At 52.0% G+C, this 24513-nt stretch overlaps 3 long non-coding RNA genes across 3 annotated transcripts in view; 2 read left to right on the top strand and 1 right to left on the bottom strand.

Moving 5' to 3' along the window:
* Positions 1-8185: 8185 nt before the first annotated feature.
* The window catches only part of LOC127462142 (uncharacterized), a 72600-nt gene continuing 56272 nt past the window's right edge, over positions 8186-24513 (bottom strand). Inside the window, exons 2-3 of the long non-coding RNA XR_007900308.1 lie at positions 16560-16652; positions 8186-8286 (exon numbers count right to left, since the gene is read on the bottom strand). This is a non-coding gene — a long non-coding RNA (uncharacterized LOC127462142). The remainder of the gene's footprint in view (positions 8287-16559; positions 16653-24513) is intronic.
* Positions 10612-16192, top strand: LOC127462137 (uncharacterized). The gene is made up of 3 exons (XR_007900303.1): positions 10612-10810; positions 14295-14332; positions 15010-16192. It is a non-coding gene; the product is annotated as an uncharacterized LOC127462137 (long non-coding RNA).
* LOC127462152 (uncharacterized) lies at positions 16872-18855 on the top strand. Its single transcript, XR_007900320.1, has 3 exons — positions 16872-17153; positions 18111-18280; positions 18719-18855. It is a non-coding gene; the product is annotated as an uncharacterized LOC127462152 (long non-coding RNA).

Genomic DNA, 24513 nt, shown 5'->3' with positions numbered 1-24513 from the left:
TCCTACATTTTCCCAGATTTTTTCCCATTTTTACCCCATTTTCCCAGATTTTTCCCCATTTTGTCCCCATTTTCCCAGATTTTCCCCCCATTTTCCCAGATTTTTCCCCATTTTTTCCACATTTTCCCGGATTTTTCCCAGATTTTTCCTCCACTTTTCCCAGAATTTCCCACATTTCCCCAGATTTTTCCCACATTTTTTCCCATTTTTCCCACATTTTCTCAGATTTCTCTCTCAGATTTTCTTCCAGATTTTCTTCCAGATTTTCCCACATTTTCCCACATTTTCCCACATTTTTCTTGATTTTTCCCGATTTTCCCCATTTTGCCGGATTTTTTTCCCATTTTTTCCCATTTTCACACATTTTTCCTCATTTCCCCCCATTTTCACTGATTAATTCCTCATTTCCCCCATTTTCACACAGTTTTTCCCAATTTTTTCACATTTTCCCAGATTTTTCCCCATTTTCCCCAGATTTTTCCCCATTTCGCCCCCATTTTCTCCGATTTTTTCCCATTTTCCCACATTTTCCCAAATTTTCCCCCACATTTTCCCAGATTTTCTCCCTCTTTCCCCAGATTTTTCCTCATTTTTCCCATTTTTTCCCAGATTTTTTCCCAATTATTTTCCCCATTTTCCCGCATTTCCCCCCTTTTTTTCCCACATTTCCCCGGATTTTTTCCCAATTTCCCCCCATTTTCCATGATTTTTCCCACATTTTCCCAGATTTTTCCTCATTTTTCCCCATTTTTCCCAGATTTTTTCCATTTTTTCCCCTTTCCCCCCCATTTTTTCCACATTTTTCCCAGATTTTCTCCCATTTTCCCCAGAATTTCCCAGGTTTTTTCCCAATTTTTCCCCATTTTCCCAGTTTTTTCCCAATTTTTTCCCCATTTTCCCAGAGTTTTTCTCGATTTCCCCCCATTTTCCCAGATTTTCCCCCCATTTTTCCCACATTTTCCCAGATTTTCACACATTTTTCCCCATTTTCCCCCTTTTTTCCTCATTTTTCCATATTTTCCCATATTTTTCCCCATTTTCCCCAGAATTTCCCACATTTTCCCCCATTTTGTCCCATTTCCCCGGATTTTTCTCACATTTTTCCCAGAATTTTCCGCAATTTCCCCATTTGCCCACATTTTCCCAGATTTTTCACCATTTTCCTGATTTTCCCCCCATTTTTCCCACATTTTCACAGATTTTTCTCCAGATTTTCCCCCCATTTTTCCCCCATTTCCCCGCATTTTCTTGGATTTTTGGGTCCCCAGTTTTCCAAATTTCCCAAATTTCCCCAGTGGGAAAAAATGGGGGGGAAAAAACAGGAATTTTGGGGGAAATGGGGAAAAATTGGGGAAAAAAGTGGGAAATTTGGTGAACACGAATGAAAAATTGGGAAAAATGGGGGAAAATTTGTGAAAAAAGTGGGAAATTTGGGGAAAATTGATAAAAATGGGGAAAAATGGAGGGAAATTTAGGAAAACTGGGGGAAAATCCGGGAAAATGTGGACAAACGGGGGAAATTTTGGGGAAAAAGTCAGAAATTTGGGGAAATGGGGGATTTTGAGGGGAAATGGAGGGAAAATTGGGAAAAGAGTAAGAAATTTGGGGAAAACGGGTGAAAAATCAGGAAAAATGGGGGATAATGGGGAAAAATTAGGGGAAATTTAGGAAAAAATTGGGAAAAAATGGGGGAATTTGGGGAAAATGGGGAAATTTGGGAAAAATGGGGTGAATTGAGAAAAAAATGGGGGAATTTGGGTAAAATTGGATGAAAAATTGGGGAAAGTTGGGAAAAATGGGGGGAAATTTGGGGAAAATGGGAAAAAATGGGGGAAATTTGGGAACAATGGAAGGAATTTGGAAAAGAAATGGGGAAAAATTGAGAAAAATGGGGAAATTTGGGAAAAATGGGGGAAATGGGGGGAAAATTGGGGAAAGAGTGGGAAATTTGGGAGAAATGGATGAAAAACTGGGAAAAATGAGGGGAAATTTGGGAAAAACTTGGGTGTCCCCACCAGGTTCGGCCCCGCCATGGCCCCGATAGCCCCGGGATCAGGTGAGACCCCTACCCCATGCCCTGACCCCTCCCCCTCCCCGAGGTCACTGCCCTGACCCCCCGAGTCCAGGCTGTCACCCCTCCCCCACGCCGTGGCCCCTCCCACACTTTATGGTCCCTTCCCCATTCTGTGGCCCCTACCCCATTCTGTAGCCCCTACCCCACTCTGTGACCCCTCCCCCACTTTATGACCCCTCATCCACTTTATGACCCCTCCCCCACTCTCAGACCCTTCCCCCACTTTATGGCCCCTCCCCCACTCTGTGGCTCCTCCCCCACTCTGTGACCCCTCCCCCATTCTGTGACCCCTCTCCCACTCTGTGGCCCCTCCCCCACTTTATGGCCTCTCCCCCACTCGGTGACCCCTCCCCCACCGACAGCTTCTCCCTGCAGAGAGAACAGCCAACACACTATTTCACTTCTCACTTTAACAAAGCTCTTTTCTCCTTCAAGCCCCTCAAAGGCGCCAAGGCCACATAGGAGGCCACACACAAACAGTACTCCTCTTCCCACTTGACTACACCTTCTCCCTCACTGTTCTACAGGGAACACCAGGAATCTGCTCGCAGAGGCCTCTCGTTTCCCATCAGTAGCTCAGCACAAGGAGTTAAAGGAGCTCAAGCCTTAGGCCACAAGAGCTGACAGCGAGGAAACTTTGGGAGCAAACTAATGCTGCTAACACGGACCCAGCTGAATCCAGCACACAATCACAGAATCCAAGAGTCCTTCAGCTTGGAAAAGACCTCCAAGCTCACTGAGTCTTGTGCAGCCCCTCCCCGACCGCCTGCAGGGACTGGATGATGCTTTGCACAAGCACCAAAAGGAATGTTGTGAAAGCCATGGCCTGCAGGAGGACACAGAGAAGGGCTTGGTTGGGGCTGGGAAGGAGGGAGCTGGCGCTGGGGGAGCGGGGATGGAGCCTCGGGGATGTGGCACAGCAAGGACAGGGGCCCAGGCAGCTGGCAGGCGGCAAGGCCTCACCCCCTGCCCCAGCAGCAGCACCGGGCCCTGCCCAAGGCACTCCTGCCAGGGACTGGGCCCTGCAGGCAGGGGCAGAACCCACTCCCTGGGGCGGCCTTGTTCCCCGGCCCTCGTCCGGCCCAGCCTCTCCCTGTGTGCGTGCTCCCCACAGCACAGGCTGCACTGGGCAGCATCCCCTGATGGGCCCTGCAGAGCTGCCCCACGGGGACACTTCCCTTTTATGTCACAGGTGCCACAGCCTGTCCCAGCCAGCCCTGCCCATTGTCCCCACCCCGGCTCAGTGACTCACAGTGGCCCCTGGCAACCAAAGAACCAAAGCCCCACACCCCCAGAGTGCAGCCCTACCCATGTGCAAGGGGCCCCCAAAGGGTTCCCTGCACAAAGCAGCCCCTCCAAACCCTTGTCAGATAGAAAACTGGGGGACGTGACCCTTGGATGCTTTTAGGACAGAGATACAAGCTTTTCTTGAATAATGGAGGGGGTCACTTTTTAATTATTAATATTTACAGTTATCCATTTGGGGACAGGATGTCCTACAGGCTAATGTGGTGTCACATTTGGAGTGAAAAGTACTTTTCAAAGAAACCCAGGGTGCATGGGTGATGCAGAGGAAGCTGCCAAGTCACCCAATGTGAAGCTCAACACTGCTTTGCAACAGCACTGCCCTTTCACACACATCTTTGGCAAAGACAAAGATGTCAGGGTTTAGTTTCTAAATCAGTAACACTTGACAAGACCTCTTTATGAACTGACAGCAAGAGAACTTAGGAGCAGCTTAGGGTTGGCAAGTGTAGGAGCCAAGAAGAGAAGGGCTGATGGGTATGTCATGAACACTGACAGCTGGATGGTCGTGGAGCGGACCAAGGACTGCCAGATACAAAAGACATCACCTGCTGGACTTGGCCCAAACACCAGCGCCCTCCTCTCCCTTCTCAACCACTCAACCACAGCCTGCACACACCCACACCTGCCAGGGCCAACTGGCTGTTTCTCTTCTCTTTTCTGCCTGGGGGCGAAGGAAGAAGGACAGGGAGGGCATTTGCCTTCGGGCCAGAGGGAAGGGGAAGGAGATCCCCCCAAATCCATCCCTGGCAGGATGGGGGCTGGAGGAGACATTGGGGGACCCCCAAGAATATTTTCGAGGGGAAGAAAGGATGGGGGCACCCACAGGGGGTTGGGGGGGGGGAGGGACCCAGGAATCTCGTGGTGGGACACTGGGGAGTTCCCAGTAGTTTCTTGGGGGGGTGGACCCCCAGCAGTCCGGGGTGGAAAAATGGACGGAGGAATCCGCCGTAAAGGGTTGGTGACACCCAAAAGACTCTAGGAGGGGGTCGGGAGGGGCCCCGGAGTCCTGAAGAGTGTTTGGGGGCCCCCAGGAGGGAGTCTGGGGTTCTGAGGTAGTCCCAGGAGATTTTCAAGGGTTAAGGGGATGCACAGGAGATTTGGGGGAGGAGGGGGAAAGGCGGAGGGTCCCCAGGAGTCTTGGGGGGGATCTGGGCGGTTCCCAAGAGTCTTGGGGGAGATTCGGAGGGGTCACCAGGAGCCCCTGGACCCCCTGAACTCACCCCACACCATCATGGCCTCGTTGGGGCCACACATGAAAAACAGCGCGGCGGGGGAGACCCTGAGGCCGGGATCGATCGGTAGCAATTGGGTTCAATCCCGATCCTCCCCTCCCCCGCCATCACCGCCCCGCTCCCGGCAGCCCCCGCGGAAGTTTCGACGTTCTATTGGGTGACTCACCGGCACAAGGACAGGGGCCCAGCAGAATTTGGCAATGACGTCATTCCAGCAGAGCCGTTCTATTGGCTGCGACCAACGAGGGAGCCCCAAAACCTGTTCATGGCTTGGGGAGGAAGGACAGCCGGCACGGCCGGGAACGGGGGTGCAGAGAGTGTTCAAGTGCCCGGGAAAGGGCATCGAGGTCCCAGCCCGGCCCTGCCCCCTGCTCTGCTCCGGCCTGGATTTCTCCCCTGCAGGGGCAGCTGAGGTGGCTCCAGGGCGGGCGGGAGCTTTCGGGGCAGGGGGTGGCTCCTGACATGCTGCTGGAACTGCCCCTGTCTGGGCGGGCCCGTCAGCCTGGGGCACCTCCTCACCCGAGCCTGGGGGACTGGCCGGCAACTGGGAGGGGCTTTGGGAAGGAATGGGGAGGCTGAGAAGGGCTTGGAGGTCGTGGGGGTAACTGGGAAGGTGTTTGGGGGAGTTTGGGGGTTTGGGAGGGAGGTTGGGGAGATTGGGGCAGCTGTGAGGGGTTTTGGGGAATCGTCGGGGATGCGCGAAGGAACTGGGAGAGAGTTTGGGGGCATACTCAAGGGGAAGGGGGCAACTAGGAGAGGGTTTGAAAGGTCCTGGGAGGTCTGGAGGTAACTGGGAGGGGTTTGGGGGCATCTTGTGGGTTTTTGTGGGTCTGGGAGGCAGTCTGGGGGCCTCGGAGGGTTTAAGGGGAAGTTGGGAGTGTCCTGTGGGACCGGGATGGGATTTGAGGGTTCCTGGAGGGGCTGGGAGGGCTTTTTGCCTTTATACTGCGGGCATTGTCTAGTATTGATGGGGGTAATCCGTGAGTTGACTGTTTCATAATCATCCAAATTTGAACAAGACTTTTAAGGTGGTCAACCTCTGTTTGAAGCAGCTCATTTTTAGCAACAAATTTATCCGATTTTTCTCCTGTTTCCCTCTCAAAGGCTAACGATGACTTCAACACCACATTTTCTGATTTCAAAACAGGAGATTCAACATCAGAAATCCATTCATGACTTCCCTGTCACCACTCCATCCGAATGTCTGTGGACTCACTGTGACCTGAGAGAAACCTGCCTGTTTGCAGCGCACTGACTGGGCAACTTTTCTTTTTGCAGGTGGAAAAGGGCAGATAAAGAAAAAACAGATGGGTCCAGCAGAAGTGATGCTGCTTCTGTCAAAAGCAGAGCAGAGGCCGAAAGCATAGCTTGCAGTCTCTTTTTTAAGGTTAGGTTCAGAGAAAAGGGTTTGCGTATAGCTTGCAGTCTCTTTTTTAAGGTTAGGGTTAGGTAACAGGGTTTGCGCATAGTTTGCAGTCTCTTTTTTAAGGTTAGGGTTAGGGAAGAGGGTTTGCGCATAACTTGCAGTCTCGTTTTTAGGGTTAGGGTTAGGGAAAAGGGTTTGCGCATAGCTTGCATTCTCACTTTTAACGTTAGGGTTAGGGAAAAAGGTTTGCGCATAGCTTGCAGTCTCTTGGTTAGGGTTAGGGTTAAGGAACAGGGTTTGCACATAGCTTCCAGTCTCTCTTTTAATGTTGGGGTCGGGGGACAGTGCTCTATAGAAGCAGAGTACATACTGGACGGCGGTGGGTATTCTGCCAGACACGCAACAGAACAGCAACAGCAAAAGCAGAGACCCAAGAGAAAAAGCAAAAGATTCTGACAGCGGTGGGCAGTGAATCGGGCTTATAGCCCCAGAGGGGCTTATTGGGCAGCGCTGCGTGTCCAGAATGGGCTAAAACCGCGATTGTTAGATCGCGCACTGAGACAAATTCTTCCTCACCCTAACCCTTACCCTAACAGTAACCCTGTCTTTTGCTAACCCTAACCCTAACCGTAACCCTAACCCTAACTTATGCTAACTCTAACCCTAAGCCTAAATTTCCTAACCCTAACCCTAACCCTTTCTAACCCTAACCCTAACTCAAAACCTAACCCTAACCCTAACCCTAACCCTAACCCTAACCCTAAACTCTAACCCTAACCCTAACCCTAACACTAAACCCTAAACCAAAAGGAAACTTCCTTTGCTATGCCTACTGGGCGGAGTCAGTGCTGATTGGTGTTAGAACCCACCCCAGGAAAAGGGGAGAGGGGATAACTCAGGTTTTTATTAATAATTCCCTTGGGGTGGATTAAAATGAAACGACACTAAATAATCGGTGTCTGAAAACATATACTGGCAAGGTTTATTTTAACAATTCTGTATCAACAGGCATGCTAGCAGTTTGGGAGTTGGGCTATCAGTTGGGAGGCATGGCTGAAAACAGGAAACAAGAGCCTTAATTCCCAGGAAAGAAAGCCTGGAAGCTTTGGCTTTGTGGTGCAGTTGGTGGGCCACACTGGGCACTCCATGGGCAGGCAGCAAGAGTTTTCTGGATCTGGGAGTCAATCTGGGGGCCTCGGAGTGTTTGAGGGGAAGTTGGGAGTGTCCTGTGGGACCAGGATGGGATTTGAGGGTTCCTGGAGGGGCTGGGACGGGTGTATACTGCGGGCATCGTCTAGTATTGATGGGGGTAATCAGTGAGTTGACTGTTTCATAATCATCGAAATTTTAACATACAATATGATTATTAGAATAAAAAGCAAAAAGGTAATATCAACAAAACAGTAACAGGGTGAAGCTCTTGGTTGAAGACTGGTTTCTTCTTTTTCTCCAGTGATTTTAATTCTTTTTCGTCTGGGTTTTAATCCCATCTTTGGCATTTTGCTGCCAACATTTTGTCCCCATATCCATTGGAAATTGTATTAACTGTTGATGAGAACAAAGTGGAATCCCAAGGTATGTGATATATTGATAGGGTTTCACTGGTTGGCTTTTAATTTGTCCAGGTTTATCGCCATAATGCTTCTGCTCTTTAACCACTTGAATCAGAATGAATTGAGTTGTTTTCTGGGTCGGGTTCTCTTTTTGAGTCCAAGGTTTTTTAGTGGATTCAGTATCAGGCACAAAGGAAATTGAGGGAGGTAAAGAATAATCTTCCCTTTGTTCATTATCACAGGGATCACTCAGTGTATTTTCATTAATGTGAGGAAAGCTGGGAGACTCTAGAAACATCAGTTGAACTTCAAATTCTCCTTGTTTCTTTCTCTCCTGAGACTTAGAATCAGGGTTCTCTGTGGTTTCCCAAGTCTCAATGCCAGGGTAAGACACTGGTTTATGAAGTTGCCTGACCAAACCAGGAGCCTGTTTTTTTTAGCAACAGTTTTCTCTCTGCACTCTGGCGCAACAAGACTTTGAAGGTGGTCAACCTCAGTTTGAAGCAGCTCATTTTTAGCAACAAATTTATCCGATTTTTCTCCTGTTTCCCTCTCAAAGGCTAACGATGACTTCAGCACCACATTTTCTGATTTCAATACAGTAGATTCAACATCAGAAATCCATTCACGACTTCCCTGTCAGCACTCCATCCAAATGTCTGTGCTCTCACTTTGACCTGAGAGAAACCTCAGGAAGGTGGAAAAGGGTAGATAAAGAAAAAACAGATGGGTCCAGCAGAAGTGATGCTGCTTCTGTCAAAAGCAGAGCAGAGACCGAAAGCACTTTAGGAAGTTGCTTACAGAAGCACTTGTGCATTCCAAGTTACAGCTCAGGAGTCTCAGTGACTTGTCCAACATGAGAGTTTCTTTTCCATTTCTCAACCCCCAGATTCCTCAGGAGTAGGAAACTGGAAACACTGACTGAGAAAAGCTCCATTCCTTCCTAATAATTGTGCTTTGTCCTTCCCATTTGACAGTGTTCTTGGAAATGTGCTGCTGTGATCTGGATCTGTGAGTAGCCCTGACCTCCCAGAGCACTCATCCAATGGCAGGAAGACCCCACCTGGCTCCTGCTGGGGTTCTTGCCACCACGACCCAGTACGGGTCAATGGAATGGGGAGCAGGGCGGTGGGACCAGTAAGGACCAGTTAAGGGGGTTGGGGGCACTTCAGCATCTCCATCAAGGTCAGACCATTATAGACCAGTGTAGACCAGTGTAGACCAGTATAGGCCAGTATAGACCAGTATAGACCAGTAAAAAACCAGTACGGACCAGTATGGACCAATATGGACCAGTACAGGTCACTAGAACAGCGAGCAGGGTGGTTGGACCAGTAAGGACCAGTTAAGGGGGTTGGGGGCACTTCAGCATCTCCATCAAGGTCAGACCAGTACAGAGCAGCATAGACCAGTATAGATCGGTATAGACCAGTATAAACCAGTATGGACCAGTACAGACCAGTAAAAAACCAGTACGGACCAGTATGGACCAGTATGGACCAGTACAGGTCACTAGAACAGCGAGCAGGGTGGTGGGACCAGTAAGAACCAGTTAAGGGGGTTCGGGGCACTTCAGCATCTCCATCAAGGTCAGACCAGTACAGACCGGTACAAACCAGTATGGACCAGTATAGACCAGTATAAACCAGGGTAGAGCAGTATAAACCGATATAAACCAGTACGGGTCACTGAAACAGGGAGTGGGGTGGTGGGATCAGTAAGGACCAGTTAAGGGGGTTGGGGGCGCTTCATCATCTCCGTCAAGGTCAGACCAGTACAGACCAGTATAAACCAGTATAGACCAGTATGGACTGGTATAGACCGGTATAGACCAGTATAAACCAGTACAGACCGGTACGGGTCATTGGAATGGGGAATGGGGCAGTGGGACCAGTAAGGACCAGTTAAGGGGGTTGGGGGCACTTCAGCATCTCCGTCAAGGTCAGACCAGTACAGACCAGTATAAACCAGGGTAGAGCAGTATAAACCAGTATAAACCCGTACGGGTCCCTGGAACGGGGAATGGGGTGGTGGGACCAGTAAGAACCAGTTAAGGGGGTTCGGGGCACTTCAGCATCTCCATCAAGGTCAGGTCAGTATAAACCCGTATAGACCAGTATGGGTCAGTATAAACCGGTATAAACCAGTATGGACCAGTACAGGTTACTGGAACGGGGAATGGGGCGGTGGGACCAGTAAGGACCAGTTAAGGGGGTTGGGGGCACTTCAGCATCTCCATCAAGGTCAGACCAGCACAGACCAGTATAAACCAGGATAGACCAATATAAACCAGTATGGACCAGTACAGGTCAGTGGAACGCGGAATGGGGTGGTGGGACCAGTAAGGACCAGTTAAGGCAGAACTCAGCTGGGACTTAGTGGTTTGGGGGTGGGCGTGTCCCTTGTTTAGGTGGGCGTGGTCTCTCCCTGGTGGGTGTGTCCCATCCCAAGGTGGCCATAGCCTCTGCAAGTGGGCGTGTCTTTTGCATCCTCTCCCCCTCCCTGAACTGGGAGCTCAACTGGGACTTACTGGGTTTTGGGTGGGCGTGTCCCCTCCCAATGATGGACCCCTTTCAGCCTCTCCCCCCACCTTTAAGGGCCCCCCCAAAGCCCCTCCCCCCCCTTCCTGCACCTCCCCAACCCTCAGGGTCCCTCCTGTCCCTCCCCCACCCACCCTCAGGGTCCCTTCCTTCCCCTCCCCCCAGTGAACCTGCTACCCCTCCCCCACTCTCAGGAGCCCTCCCTGTCCCTCCCCCACCTTCAGGGGCCCTCAGGACCCCTCCCCCAACCTCAGAGACTCTCCTGCCCCTCCCCCACCCTCGGGGAACTTCCTACCCTTCCCCCACCCTCAGGGACCCTCAGGGCCCCTCCTTCACTTTCAGGGTCCCTCCCTGCCCCTCCCCAACCCTCAGGACCCTCCTGCCCCTCCCCCCACCTCGGGGTCCCTCCTGCCCCTCCCCCATCCTCAGGGACCCGCCTACCCCTCCCCCACCCTCAGGGACGGTCCTGCCCTTCCCCCACCCTCAGGGAACCTCCTGCCCTTCCCCCATGCTCAAGGACCATCCTGCTCCATCCCCACCCTCAGTGTTCCCTCCTTCCCCTCCCCCCCCCACTGGGGCCGTTACTGGTCCCTTACTGGTCTGTACTGGGAAGGGAGAGGGGAGGGGCCGCCCCCTCGAGGCCCCTCCCCCCAGTGACGTCACCGGGTCCCAAAAATAGCCCCGGGGGCCCAAACTGGAGGGGGGACCTGGAGCCGCTCCCAGTGTGACCAGTTCAGGTACTGGGAGGGACTGGGAGGGAACTGGGAGGGACTGGGAGGGACTGGGAGGGGGCAGGGCTTCCCCCCCGCCCCCCCTCCGTGTCCTTGGGGTGACCTTGGGGAGGGAGGGGGATGGGCCGCTCCCAGTGGCTCCCAGTAGCTCACAGTAACCCCAGTAATGCCTCCGGTATCTCCAGCGACCCCCCCAGTAACCCCAGTCACCCCCCCAGTAGCTCCTAGTAGCTCCCAGTAACCCCAGTGTCTATCCCAGTAGCTCCCAGTAGCTCCCAGTAATCCTAGTGTCCATCCCAGTAACTCCCAGTAACCCCAGTGTCCAGCCAGTAGCTCCCAGGAACTCCCAGTAAGCCCCCCAGTAGCTCCCAGTAACTCCCAGTAACCCCAGTGACCCCCCCAGTAGCTCCCAGTAACCCCAGTGTCCATCCCAGTAACCCCAGTGACCCCCCCAGTAGCTCCCAGGAACTCCCAGTAAGCCCCCCAGTAGCTCCCAGTAACTCCCAGTAACCCCAGTGACCCCCCCAGTAGCTCCCAGTAACCCCAGTGTCCATCCCAGTAACCCCAGTGACCCCCCCAGTAGCTCCCAGTAACTCCGGTGTCCATCCCAGTAACCCCAGTGACCCCCCCAGTAGCTTCCAGTAGCTCCCAATAACTCCCAGTGTCCCCCCCAGTGCCTCCCAGTATGTCCCTGTTTAACCCAGTTCCCCCCCCCCCGTGGGCCCTGGGCCGGGTGGGGGAGGGGCGGGCTCACATTTCCATGGCAACATCCCTTTCCCTCTGGCCCAGTTTCTCCCAGTTCCTCCCAGCTTAACCCAGTTTTTCCACATTTTTCCCCATTTTTCCACATTTCCCCCCATTTTCCCCATTTTTCCCAGATTTTCCCCCATTTTTCCACATTTGCCTGAATTTTTCCCCATTTCCCCCCCATTTTCCAGATTTTTCCCAATTTTCCTACATTTTCCCAGATTTTTTCCCATTTTTACCCCATTTTCCCAGATTTTTCCCCATTTTGTCCAGATTTTCCCAGATTTTCCCCCCAGTTTCCCAGATTTTTCCCCATTTTTTCCACATTTTTCCCACATTTTCACACATTTTTCTCCAGATTTTCCCAGATTTTTTTTCCCATTTTTTCCACATTTTCCCTGATTTTTTCTCACATTTTTCCCAGATTTGCCCAGATTTTTTCCCCATTTTCCTGGATTTTTCCCAGAATTTCCCATATTTTCCCCATTTTTCCAAAATTTTTTTTATCTTTCCCCATTTTTCCCCATTTCCTGGATTTTCTCCCATTTTTTCCACATTTTCCCACATTTTTCCTCATTTTTCCCAGATTTTCCCAGATTTTTCCCCATTTTTCCCAGATTTTCCCAAGATTTTTTCCCATTTTTTTAAATCTTTCCCCATTTTTCCCCATTTTCTGGGATTTTTTTCTCATTTTTCTCCATTTCCCCCCATTTTTCCCAGAATTTCCAGCATTTCCCCCCCAGTTTGTCCCCATTTTCCCAGATTTCTCCCCCCATTTTCCCAGATTTTTCCCAATTTTTTCCACATTTTCCCGGACTTTTCCCAGATTTTTCCCCATTTTCCCAGAATTTCCCACATTTTCCCAGATTTTTCCCACTTTTTTTCCCATTTTTTTCACATTTTCTCAGATTTTTCTCCAGATTTTCTTCCAGATTTTCCCACATTTTCCCACATTTTCCCACATTTTCCCCCATTTTTCTTGATTTTTCCCCATTTTCCCCATTTTGCCGGATTTTTTTACCATTTTTTCCCCATTTTCACACATTTTTCCTCATTTTCCCCCATTTTCACGGATTTCTCCTCATTTCCCCCATTTTCCCACTGTTTTTCCCAATTTTTTCACATTTTCCCAGATTTTTCCCCATTTTCCCCAGATTTTTCCCCATTTCGCCCCCATTTTCTCGGATTTTTCCCCATTTTCCCACATTTTCCCAAATTTTTCCCCTCATTTTCCCAGATTTTCTCCCTCTTTCCCCAGATTTTTCCTCATTTTTCCCATTTTTTCCCAGATTTTTCCCGATTATTTTCCCCATTTTCCCGCATTTCCCCCCTTTTTTTCCCACATTTCCCCGCATTTTTTCCCAATTTCCCCCCATTTTCCATGATTTTTCCCACATTTTCCCAGATTTTTCCTCATTTCCCCCCATTTTTCCCAGATTTTTTTCCCCATATTTCCAGATTTTCCCAGAATATTCCCCATTTTCCCCCCATTTTGTCCCTATTTTCCCAGATTTTTCCCATATTTTCCCATATTTTCCCCCCCATTTTTTTCCACATTTTCCCCAGATTTTCTCCCATTTTCCCCAGAATTTCCCAGGTTTTTTCCCAATTTTTCCCCATTTTCCCAGAGTTTTTCTCGATTTCCCCCCATTTTCCCAGATTTTCCCCCATTTTTCCCACATTTTCCCAGATTTTCACACATTTTTCCCCATTTTCCCCCTTTTTTCCTCATTTTCCCATATTTTCCCATATTTTTCCCCATTTTCCCCAGAATTTCCCACATTTTCCCCCATTTAGTCCCATTTCCCCGGATTTTTCTCACATTTTTCCCAGAATTTTCCGCAATTTCCCCATTTGCCCACATTTTCCCAGATTTTTCACCATTTTCCTGATTTTCCCCCCATTTTGCCCACATTTTCACACATTTCTCTCCAGATTTTCCCCCCATTTTTCCCCCATTTCCCCACATTTTCTTGGATTTTTGGGTCCCCAGTTTTCCAAATTTCCCAAATTTCCCCAGTGGGAAAAAATGGGGGGAAAAAACCAGGAATTTTGGGGAAAATGGGGAAAAATTGGGGAAAAAAGTGGGAAATTTGGTGAACACGAATGAAAAATTGGGAAAAATGGGGGAAAATTTGAGAAAAAAGTGGGAAATTTGGGGAAAATTGATAAAAATGGGGAAAAACGGGGGGAAATTTAGGAAAACTGGGGGAAAATCCGGGAAAATGTGGACAAACGGGGGAAATTTTGGGGAAAAAGTCAGAAATTTGGGGAAATGGGGGATTTTGAGGGGAAATGGAGGGAAAATTGGGAACAGAGTAAGAAATTTGGGGAAAACGGGTGAAAAATCAGGAAAAATGGGGGATAATGGGGAAAAATTAGGGGAAATTTAGGAAAAAATTGGGAAAAAATGGGGGAATTTGGGGAAAATGGGGAAATTTGGGAAAAATGGGGTGAATTGAGAAAAAAATGGGGGAATTTGGGTAAAATTGGATGAAAAATTGGGGAAAGTTGGGAAAAATGGGGGGAAATTTGGGGAAAATGGGAAAAAATGGGGGAAATTTGGGAACAATGGAAGGAATTTGGAAAAGAAATGGGGAAAAATTGAGAAAAATGGGGAAATTTGGGAAAAATGGGGGAAATGGGGGGAAAATTGGGGAAAGAGTGGGAAATTTGGGAGAAATGGATGAAAAACTGGGAAAAATGAGGGGAAATTTGGGAAAAACTTGGGTGTCCCCACCAGGTTCGGCCCCGCCATGGCCCCGATAGCCCCGGGATCAGGTGAGACCCCTACCCCATGCCCTGACCCCTCCCCCTCCCCGAAGTCACTGCCCTGACCCCCCGAGTCCAGGCTGTCACCCCTCCCCCACGCCGTGACCCTTCCCACACTTTATGGCCCCTTCCCCATTCTGTGGCCCCTACCCCATTCTGTAGCCCTACCCCACTCTGTGACCCCTCTCCCACTTCATGGCCCCTCCCCCACTCTCTTACCCCTCCCCCACTCTATGGCCCCTCATCCACTTTATGGCCCCTCCCCCACTCTCAGACCCTTCCCCCACTTCATGGCCCCTCCCCCACTCTCTGACCCCTCCCCCACTTTATGACCCCTCATCCACTTTATGACCCCTCCCCCACTCTCAGACCCTTCCCCCACTTTATGGCCCCTCCCCCACTCTGTGGCTCCTCCCCCACTCTGTGACCCCTCCCCCATTCTGTGACCCCTCTCCCACTCTGTGGCCCCTCCCCCACTTTACAGCCTCTCCCCCACTCGGTGACCCCTCCCCCACCGACAGCTTCTCCCTGCAGAGAGAACAGCCAACACACTATTTCACTTCTCACTTTAACAAAGCTCTTTTCTCCTTCAAGCCCCTCAAAGGCGCCAAGGCCACATAAGAGGCCACACACAAACAGTACTCCTCTTCCCACTTGACTACACCTTCTCCCTCACTGTTCTACAGGGAACACCAGGAATCTGCTCGCAGAGGCCTCTCGTTTCCCATCAGTAGCTCAGCACAAGGAGCTAAAGGAGCTCAAGCCTTAGGCCACAAGAGCTGACAGCGAGGAAACTTTGGGAGCAAACTAATGCTGCTAACACGGACCCAGCTGAATCCAGCACACAATCACAGAATCCAAGAGTCCTTCAGCTTGGAAAAGACCTCCAAGCTCACTGAGTCTTGTGCAGCCCCTCCCCGACCGCCTGCAGGGACTGGATGATGCTTTGCACAAGCACCAAAAGGAATGTTGTGAAAGCCATGGCCTGCAGGAGGACACAGAGAAGGGCTTGGTTGGGGCTGGGAAGGAGGGAACTGGCGCTGGGGGAGCGGGGATGGAGCCTCGGGGATGTGGCGCAGCAAGGACAGGGGCCCAGGCAGCTGGCAGGCGGCAAGGCCTCACCCCCTGCCCCAGCAGCAGCACCGGGCCCTGCCCAAGGCACTCCTGCCAGGGGCTGGGCCCTGCAGGCAGGGGCAGGACCCACTCCCTGGGGCGGCCTTGCTGCCCCGGCCCACGTCCGGCCCAGCCTCTCCCTGTGTGCGTGCTCCCCACAGCACAGGCTGCACTGGGCAGCATCCCCTGATGGGCCCTGCAGAGCTGCCCCACGGGGACACTTCCCTTTTATGTCACAGGTGCCACAGCCTGTCCCAGCCAGCCCTGCCCATTGTCCCCACCCCGGCTCAGTGACTCACAGTGGCCCCTGGCAACCAAAGAACCAAAGCCCCACACCCCCAGAGTGCAGCCCTACCCATGTGCAAGGGGCCCCCAAAGGGTTCCCTGCACAAAGCAGCCCCTCCAAACCCTTGTCAGATAGAAAACTGGGGGACGTGACCCTTGGATGCTTTTAGGACAGAGATACAAGCTTTTCTTGAATAATGGAGGGGGTCACTTTTTAATTATTAATATTTACAGTTATCCATTTGGGGACAGGATGTTCCACAGGGGGCTGGGGGGGGGGAGGGACCCAGGAATCTCGTGGTGGGACACTGGGGAGTTCCCAGTAGTTTCTTGGGGGGGTGGACCCCCAGCAGTCCGGGGTGGAAAAATGGACGGAGGAATCCGCCGTAAAGGGTTGGTGACACCCAAAAGACTCTAGGAGGGGGTCGGGAGGGGCCCCGGAGTCCTGAAGAGTGTTTGGGGGTCCCCAGGAGGGAGTCTGGGGTTCTGAGGTAGTCCCAGGAGATTTTCAAGTGTTAAGGGGATGCACAGGAGATTTGGGGGAGGAGGGGGAAAGGCGGAGGGTCCCTAGGAGTCTTGGGGGGGATCTGGGCGGTTCCCGAGAGTCTTGGGGGAGATTTGGAGGGGTCACCAGGAGCCCCCGGACCCCCTGAACTCACCCCACACCACCATGGCCTCGTTGGGGCCGCACGTGAAAAACAGCGCGGCGGGGGGAGACCCTGGGGCCGGGATCGATGGGGACCAATCGGGTTTAATCCCGATCCTCCCCTCCCCCGCCATCACCGCCCCGCTCCCGGCAGCCCCCGCGGAAGTTTCGACGTTCTATTGGGTGACTCACCGGCACAAGGACAGGGGCCCAGCAGAATTTGGCAATGACGTCATTCCAGCAGAGCCGTTCTATTGGCTGCGACCCACGAGGGAGCCCCAAAACCTGTTCATGGCTTGGGGGGAAGGACAGCCGGCACGGCCGGGAACGGGGGTGCAGAGGGTGTTCGAGTGCCCAGGAAAGGGGCAAAAAACTTTCCCCTCTCCCTCCCAGTGCCCCCTCAGCCCATCCCAGTGTCTCCCCTCTCTCCCAGTGCCCTCTCAGCCCATCCTGGTCTCACCCCTGCTCTCCCAGTGCCCTCTCAGCCCATCCCGGTCTCTCCCCTGCTCTCCCAGTGGCCCCGTCCATCGAGGTCCCAGCCCGGCCCTGCCCCCTGCTCTGCTCCGGCCTGGATTTCTCCCCTGCAGGGGCAGCTGAGGTGGCTCCAGGGCGGGCGGGAGCTTTCGGGGCAGGGGGTGGCTCCTGACATGCTGCTGGAACCGCCCCTGTCTGGGCGGGCCCGTCAGCCTGGGGCACCTCCTCACCCGAGCCTGGGGGACGGGCCGGCAACTGGGAGGGGCTTTGGGAAGGAATGGGGAGGCTGAGAAGGGCTTGGAGGTCGTGGGGGTAACTGGGAAGATGTTTGGGGGAGTTTGGGGGTTTGGGAGGGAGGTTGGGGAGATTGGAGCAGCTGTGAGGGGTTTTGGGGAATCGTTGGGGATGTGGGAAGGAACTGGGAGAGAGTTTGGGGGCATACTCAAGGGGAAGGGGGCAACTAGGAGAGGGTTTGAAAGGTCCTGGGAGGTCTGGAGGTAACTGGGAGGGGTTTGGGGGCATCTTGTGGGTTTTTGTGGGTCTGGGAGGCAGTCTAGGGGCCTCGGAGGGTTTAAGGGGAAGTTGGGAGTGTCCTGTGGGACCGGGATGGGATTTGAGGGTTCCTGGAGGGGCTGGGAGGGCTTTATGCCTTTATCCTGCGGGCATTGTCTAGTATTGATGGGGGTAATCCATGAGTTGACTGTTTCATAATCATCCAAATTTGAACAAGACTTTGAAGGTGGTCAACCTCAGTTTGAAGCAGCTCATTTTTAGCAACAAGTTTATCCGATTTTTCTCCTGTTTCCCTCTCAAAGGCTAACGATGACTTCAACACCACATTTTCTGATTTCAAAACAGTAGACTCAACATCAGAAATCCATTCATGACTTCCCTGTCACCACTCCATCCGAATGTCTGTGCACTCACTGTGGCCTGAGAGAAACCTACCTGTTTGCAGCGCACTGACTGGGCAACTTTTCTTTTTGCAGGTGGAAAAGGGCAGATAAAGAAAAAACAGATGGGTCCAGCAGAAGTGATGCTGCTTCTGTCAAAAGCAGAGCAGAGGCCGACAGCACTTTAGGAAGTTGCTTACAGAAGCACTTGTGCATTCCAAGTTACAGCTCAGGAGTCTCAGTGACTTGTCCAACATGGGAGCTCCTTTTCCATTTCTCAACCCCCAGATTCCTCAGGAGTAGGAAACTGAAAACACTGACTCAGAAAAACTCCATTCCTTCCTAATAATTGTGTTTTGTCCTTCCCATTTGACAGTGCTCTTTGAAATGTGCTGGTGTGATCTGGATCTGTGAGCAGCCCTGACCTCCCACAGCCCTGACCACACACACCTCATCCAACGGTAGGAAGAACCTGCCTGGCTCCTGCTGGGGTTCTCTCCACCCACCAACAAGCTTCTCCCTGCAGAGGGGTGGGCAACTACCCAGGTAGGATGAGACCTGACCCCAGCAGGCAGCAAAGTCCCTGCCCTGGCACAAAGAACCCCGGAGCACAGGGACCCTGCTCTGCAGGACAGCCCCGGGCATCCCTGGCTGCACCCCCACCTTCCCACCCCGCAGTCATCCCTGGGAGAAGGAGCCCACCTGCGCTGTCCCTCTGACGGCGCTGCAGGGAAGGCCTGCCCTGGAGAACATCCTCCTCCGGCGCAACAGAGAAACTGGGAGAGTCCTGACAGATGTGCAAGGCTGTGGGATGTGGTAGCTTTAGGAGATTCCTCCAGGAACACAAGCGACATTGCCCTGCACCTGTAGACTCACTCTGCAGAGGAGTGTGAAGTTGTGTCCCCAAGTTGTGTCTCGGCTGAACACCTCCCATCTTTCTGCTGCCTTTAACCTCCCTTTGCCTTTCTTCTCCCGTGCCTACAGGCAGTGCCCTCGGCCCTGCTGGGCTGTGCAGAGGAGCTGCTCCTGGGCAGAGCTGTCTCTCTGCAGTGCTGCCCGCTTGCCAGGATTTCCCTGTGTGCCAGGAGCCCGGCCCAGCTGAGCAGCACAGCAAGAGCCAAAGGCAGCCCTTTCTCTGCCCCTCTGGGTTCCCCGCAGGTGTCCCTGGGGCTCCAGAGGAACCTACTGTGGAACAGACTGAAGGAAACAATGATGTTCCCTCTTCTCACCTCTTCAGTGACACTTCTTTCCAGCAGTGACACTTCTTTCCAGCAGTGACATTTCTCCTCTTAGAAAATTACCAGGGTATGATGATCACCTTTTCTAGTTTCATCATTACACAGGACACCAGGAGGGTGACAGCAAAGGATCTGGTAACTCCCTGGCACAGCGGGGGTTTTCCTGGAGTCACACAGAGAAATGTGTCAGGGCTCTGAGAGGTGTCCAACCCTGAGCTGGACTGATGCACACACGGGGGTGTTCAGAGACACGAGTCCTTCCCTGGCACACACACAGGCAGTTCATTGCAGCAGGGACAGTGTCTCCCTGGGCTCCTGCTACCACTCCCAGAACCTGGAGCCACCTCAGCCCTGTAATGCTCCCACCCTGCCCACTCCTACACTTCAGATGAACATTGGGGTTTTCTAGTCACTGGAACTGCCCAGACCAGCCCCTCCCTGGTCCCCCCATCTCCCTGCCCCGCCCCAGCCCAGCAGAGCAGCACAGTCGTTTCTGGTCCTGCAGCAAGAAAGGGAGGCAATAGAGGACAGGGACAGTGACTGCATCTCTGGACTGCTCAGGAGATCATCAGCTCAGGCGGCAGCTCCTGCAGCCCCAGGGCCAGACCCTCTTCCCAGTGGCCCAGGCAGCTGCTGCCACGTGGGCACAAGCTCTGCTGCCCAGGAGGGTCCTGTAGTGAAGGGCTTTGCAGATGGCCACGTAGCGGTCATAGGACATGATGGTGAGAAGGGCAAGCTCTGCTGTGATCAAGAAGAAAAGCAAAAAACACCTGTGCAGCTCATCCTGAGTAGGACATGCCCCTGGTGTTCCAGAGGGAATTGGCCATGGCTTTGGGGAGAGTGGTGCAGATGCAGCCCGGGTGTGTGAGGGAGAGGTGGAGCAGGAAGAAGTCCCTGGGGGTGTGCGGGTGGTGGTGGCAGGCTACGGCACTGAGGATGAGGCCGTTGCCCAGGAGGGCAGCCAGGGAGATGCCCAGGAAGAAGCAGAAGTGCAAGAGCTGCATCCAGGAGGAGGAAGTGGGGGATGGAGCTGCTGTTGGACATGAGCTTCCTCCGGGCATCAGGAAATGTCCAAGGAGGAAAAGGCAGTGAAAACTTTGGGACAGGTTTCCTAGATCAAACCCATGAATTCCTCTGAGCATCTACCCTCATCCCAAGTATCTGCAGTCACACATATATAGATTCTGGACTGTGGAAGACAGGCTTAGCATGACTTTAAGATGATTTCTTCTCAATTTTTTGATTTATTTTTCTACTGCCAGGTCTGAGAGGGGCATCGTGGAACCAAAGGAACCCTGAGACATTTCAGAATCCCACATGCATTGGGTCTGTCTGAGCTGGAGTTCATTTTCTCACTGCAGGCGTCACAGTGCTGTGCTTTGCATTGGGAGCAACAGAGGGGTTAATCACACCAGTGCTTTGGCAACTGCTGAGCAGGGCTGGTGCAGCATCTGCATTGTCAACTTCGTCCGCTGAATCGGGGGCAAGATCATGGGAGGCGATACAGACAGGTCAGTTGAGCCAAATGGACCAAAGGGACATTGCAGAATATATGGCGTCAGCTCAGCTACAAGAGCTCAGGAAAGGAACAGGAAAGGGGGAAAATCCATTTTTTTACAATACCTGCCTTCTGAGCGGCTTCTCTGTGTGGTGAAGCCCTGCTTCCCATGAAGTGGCCAGGTATCGCTGCTGACAGGAAGTAGAGAGAAAATCTTTTTATTTTCCTCTTCACTTATGCATGCGAAACTTTGGCTTTTGCTTTAGTAAAGTGCCTGATCTCAAGGTAGAAATAATTTTCCATCTTATTCTGTCTCTTCTGTCTGGCTGGGAAGGGCAGCAATAGAGCAGCTTGGTGGGCACCTGGCATCCAGGTAAGGTCAACCCACTGCAACATTGCAGGGTCTCATGGAACCAAAGGACTGCTGGGAGACTGGGGGAACTCACGGAATCAAGTGGCCGTCGTGGCACTGCCCTGCATCATAGAAGCAAATGTTCCCTGGGAAACTACAGAAACCAGGGACTTAAGGGACATCATTGGGATGTGCGGGACCTCATGGAATTAAACAAAGCGTGGGATATCTTTGGAACTTCATGGAATCAAAGGGTTTAAACCCCATGACCAGAAACCATTAGATTGAACATTTCTTTAATATGCCAGCTGGGGATTCGTGGGGGTACTCTACCATGCATGAATCAAAGAATCAGTATAAATTTCGGAGTATAAATACAGTGATACTTGAAAGACCCTCCCCTTCACAAGCAGTCCAAAATTCTCTTATGATTTTAGGGTCAAATAGCCTCTTGGATTTTATTCGTGGAGCAAGACTGCCATCTAGCGTCCATTTCTTCTGGGAGGGGCAGTCATTTTCACAGAGTGGTCTTCTCCCTTAGCAGGCCTCGTAGCATCTCTGATTGATCTATCCGACCCTAATCCCTAAATTAAATGCTTTCGGACCAGCTAAGACGTGTCTTAGAACTTCCCATTTGCTTAAACAATGTATAATTGACTTTTTCTTAACAGAACAATCTCTTATTAAAGAAGTTTTCTGAGGCCTGTAAGCTAATTTCTTGAAGATGGGCATATGATACACTCTCTATTAGATTCCATGTATCATCTACATTCTCTCTCCTACAACTAATTGTAGTCTTAAAAGAAAAGAAAAGACTGCTACCATGCCAAGAAAGCAAACCCCTTTGTTGATTAGGATTTTTATCTAAGAAAAACTTCTGATTTACGAAGCCATTAAGGATAGAGATCCTCTCTCATTTCAGTGCCATTGTGACAATATGGGGCCTCATGTAACACATGGAACACAGAACACTGCACATTCCCAAGCAATCAAGGGGCCATTGTAACACTCCAGGGCCTCATGGAAGATGGAGGCCCCGCAGAGAGACCTCAAATCAGAGGTTTGGGCAGTCCTCAACCAGAGGAAGTTCAACAAGGGGAAGTGCCAGATTCTGTCCCTGGGATGGGGCAACCCCGAATGTCCGGACAGACTGGGAATGATATTCTGCATAGCAGCGCTGGAAAATGACCTCTGGGGTCCTGGTGGATGGCCAGTTGGCCAAGAGTCAGTGGTGCCCTGGCGGGGGCTCCCTACTCGGTCACAGGAGGGTTTTCAGACACACGAGTCCTTCGTTTGCACACAGACACAGACAGTTCATGGCAACAGGGGCAGTATCTCCTGGGGTTCCTGCTGCCACGCCAGGAGCCCGGATGCACCTAAACCCTTGTGGGGTGCCACCTACTCTGCCACTATCTGAGATGCCCCACCGCCTGAGAGATGGAAACGCGGAGCTCTGTCCAAGAGAAGCACATCCCAGAGCTGCACACATGGGCTTTGCCAGGATTTAGAACCGTAAATGCAATGTGACACCGAGACACTCTTTGTCCCACATAACTTTAAGGTCTCCCCAGGAGGTTGATGGCAATTGTTCTTGCTCAGGGTCATCTCCCCACACCAACAGCAGGTGTGTGCTCAAGACTTGTCTGTGCAATGCAAACAGATACATGCTGTCTAGTTCTTCCGGTCTCTCCAAGGAAGGCAAAAGAATCTCTGTGTGTCGGGTGAGAAGCCAGTGTTGGAAGTTGTGGTTCTACTGTGAGCGGATGGTAGGTCTGTGATGAATGCCCTGAGGAGATGACCTGGGTTTTCCAGTGCACATGGCAATAGATCACACCCTGCTTTGGTGGTCATTTATGTCCTACGGAACTGATAGAGATGGGAAAGAGAATGAAATTTTTGAATGTGCCTCTGAGTGCCCCTCAACCTGCTGCAAATGTGCAGATTCCAGTACATCCAGTTCAGGTGTGAGAGGTTGTTCCCTGGTCCTCTGAGCAAGAAGAACTGGACAAGGGACACAGCAGAATTCGCTTACTGAGACTGCATCTCCATGATTCCCAAAGCAAGTGCGAGGGGTTATGCCACGTCCGAGTTTTCCCAGGGGAAGGTGTTTCTCCCATGCACTGCCTCCCCGTGGCAGAGGTGCCACAGCCCCCGACAAAACCACAAGTGGTCTTTGTCCCTAGTAAAAGTGATCCTACTGCTAGCAGGGATGATCCAAGGGAAAGGCCAGGAGAGGTTGCACCCGGAGGGCACTGAACCCGGACGGATGTTCTGCCTCTCGTGCCCCTCGACCATTCTCGCAAGCCCAGCCCGGCCCCACCGGTTCTACGGTGCAGAGCACGGACGACCGTAGCGCTGCCACCACGGTCGCCTAGTCTCCGCCACCAGCCAGCACCCGAGGAGAGCCCGAGAGACGCCGGCACCTGTCCCAGCCCCGGGGCGGATTTGTGGGAGGAGGACAAGGGAGGAGGGAGAGGAAGGCAGAGGAGGCGGAGAGGAGGTGGCCCACCAGGAGCAGAGAGTCGGGGCTGGCGAGGGCAGTGAGGCGCCGGGAAGCGGATCGGCGGCTGCGGCGGTGTCGGGGAGCGGGGCTGGCTGAGCTGGCCGCGGTTTTGATCTGTGCGCAGGGTTGGCGGCCGGAGACCGTAGGGGCCGGGGCACTCCCCTGGGGTGGATTTGCATATTCCTCGAGGCTACCCTCCTGTCTGGTAGGTTCTTCACAAAGCTCTTCTCCCGAACTATCTTCCCAGCCCTCCCTCCCTCTGGTCCATAAAGTATTCCCTGGGAACACTCATCGTTTTTTTCTTTGTCGAGCCGTTATTCTTTCCTTGCTTTACTCTTTGTCCTTCAGTGAATTCGTGCAGTCCTTCCTTCCCCTTTCCTATATTTCTTCCTCTCTTCGCTTGGCTTAATGCCGCAGCTTTTCATTCTTCAGTGACTTCACCAATCCACTCCTTTTCTCCGCTCACCTCTCTCCAGTAAGTATTAATGGACATTTCAACTACTACACTCCTTTATACCCTCTTAAAATTCTTCTCTGTATTGGCTTGACTGCTGCTGTGCCCTTTGTTTTGGGAAAAAAACTCCAGTGCAAAAACACTTCCGACGGTTTTTCTTCATCTCCCTGCCAGTGTCTGCAGTTAGAGCCCAGGTGCAGCAGGACCCAATGGTAGAGACCACCGAGAGCAGTGAAATCACCAAGTGCTCACACGCCAACATACGAAATGGTGAATTTATCCATTGCTACCGGCAACTCCCGGGTCACAGACCCGAGCTTCTCGTGCGCACTGCTAAATGGTCCAGAGAGCTGCGGACACCAACGGTCTTTCCGCCGTCCTTTGGCTCTCCGGACCTCATCATGGGAACGCGGTTCTGTATTCCTGGGCCCTGGCGGACACGGACTCATTGACACTGTCGTCTTCAGAGATTTCAGGGGATTCTCTTAGAAACAAAACTCGGTTAATTGGTTCTACGGCAGAGCAAATTAGCACCCCTAATGAAAACAAGGGTTTTTATTCCTATACAGAACGCAGGCTTGCGACAGAATGCCTGAGTGCAAAGTGATTTATACAGTTCAGGGCAGCGAAAATCTGGGCATCCTGCAGTCAACTGCCATGTGTGTTCCTAGCTTCTCTTGAGGCATCGTCTCCTGGTTACTCTGATCCACTCCAGGCAGGAGCCGCGATTCTCT

The sequence above is a fragment of the Manacus candei genome, unplaced genomic scaffold (genome assembly GCF_025592945.1).
Source record: "Manacus candei isolate 608988 ecotype Guabito, Panama unplaced genomic scaffold, ASM2559294v1 h1tg000119l, whole genome shotgun sequence".
Taxonomy (NCBI): Eukaryota; Metazoa; Chordata; class Aves; order Passeriformes; family Pipridae; genus Manacus; species Manacus candei.
This window is presented reverse-complemented; position numbering and strand designations above follow the sequence as displayed.